Here is a 1,829-nt window from a genome sequence, read left to right as displayed (position 1 = left end):
AAGGGAATTGTCAAGTAACTGATAAGTGGCATTTTATACCACTTAGAGCGTCTTAAAATGGCTTAAATTGGTGTCTTGAAATCAAGTATTTTGTGTATTTGATGCGTTTTTCTAGTGTTTATGCATTTCAGGGTTTTAGTTGCATTTCGGGGGAGGAATCATCAAGAATAAGCCTTGGCATGTGTTCACCATTGCGAGAGGAAAGAAACGGGCAGATTACGGCGAAGAAACGGAGCGAAATCAGAATTTTTCCAATAGAGGTCTGAGCGCCCGCTCAGCATTGCTGAGCGGCCGCGCAGCAAGCTGAGCGCCCGCTCAGCTATGCTGAGCGGCCGCGCAGGGTCGGGAAAAAAACAAATTATTTTAGGACTTCTACTTCTGTTTGGTTTCCACTTCTATGTAATCTGAGTTTTATGGGACTATTATATAAGTAGATTTGAGACGTTTTCACAAGTGTGGATTGAAGAAGATTGTGTTTTTACGCAAGGAGCGAAGGAGATAAGGAAGAAGACCGATTTAGCACACCGCAACGAAGAGGAAGCATATCTTCTTGTGATTCTTGTTTCGTTGTAACGTTGGATGCTAGTTTTCTTGCTTTGAACTTATTTACTCTTGTGACGTACTCTGTTTTAATATAATTAGTTTAGTTATTATTTTCTTGTGTTTGTTTATCATGATTTCATATGAACCCATGATGACGATAAGTGCTATTGTGAGCTAATCGTGATCATGGGGTTGCAACGGATTTATTATGGAATTCTTTAGTTAATTGTTTAATACTTTAGTGTGTGATGATTGCATGATATCTAGTATTGGTTGTGCGTATTCGTCTTATGTGCGTCGCGAACATATAAGATAGGGTGTTAATCTCTTGTGAAGCGACAGTGGATCTTGAGATTTAGAACTTGCCATGCTAGCATAGGTTCATGTACGTTGTGCATGATTAGTGGGTAACTCTAACAGTTTTATTTGCCCTATGTAATCAAAAGGAATAACTTGTGCTTAAATCGTTGTGTTGTCAATTTCTGTAGACATATGGGAACTCAACATAATTGATGACTATTCAACTTCTATCTTAATTGTGGATGCTTGGTAGAATGGTATTAGTACAATGAAAGTTGGCTTTTATCAGTTTCGTGTTATTCGATTAATATCATCACTGTCACATGCTAAAGGTAATAACAATGGCTATAGAAGGAAGTAATAATGAAGTTGTGATCTCATGAGTGTTTTATTATTGATAAATTGAAGTGTTAGTTAAGTGATTAATTAAGTAGTTAATTATAGTTAATATTTAATCAACAATTTTATGTGTTAGTATATTAACATTGAGAAGTAATCATACATTGGTGAGTGAGTTTAATTAGACAGTAATTTAGTCTGAGTCTCTGAGGGAACGAACTAGAAAGTATTCTATATTACTTGCGAACGCGTATACTTGCGTGAATATTAGTGCGTGTTTTCGCCCTAACAAGTTTTTGGCGCCGCTGCCGGGGACTCGGCGTATTTGTTTAGTTTATGTACTTACCATCATTGGTCATTAGGACTCAGTGATTAGGACGTAGTAGTTACTTATTTTTTCCGGTTGTGTTTCAGGTACTTTAGCAAGCGTTTATGCAAACTCGTTCTCGTGCTCGCAAGAGGACTTTAGATACAGCTGAGGAGACAGACGAAGTTCTTGATATTCCGGAGAAGTTAGATTTTGAGGATTCGGATTCAGGAACTGAGCAGAAAGAACCAGTAAATATGGGAGATCATATTGTTCAAGCTGATCCAGCTCTTATGGATTTTTCTCGGCCTAAAATTGATGACATTCAGTCAAGCATCCT

This window comes from Apium graveolens, unplaced genomic scaffold (assembly GCF_009905375.1).
Source record: "Apium graveolens cultivar Ventura unplaced genomic scaffold, ASM990537v1 ctg4607, whole genome shotgun sequence".
Lineage (NCBI taxonomy): Eukaryota > Viridiplantae > Streptophyta > Magnoliopsida > Apiales > Apiaceae > Apium > Apium graveolens.
This window is presented reverse-complemented; position numbering follows the sequence as displayed.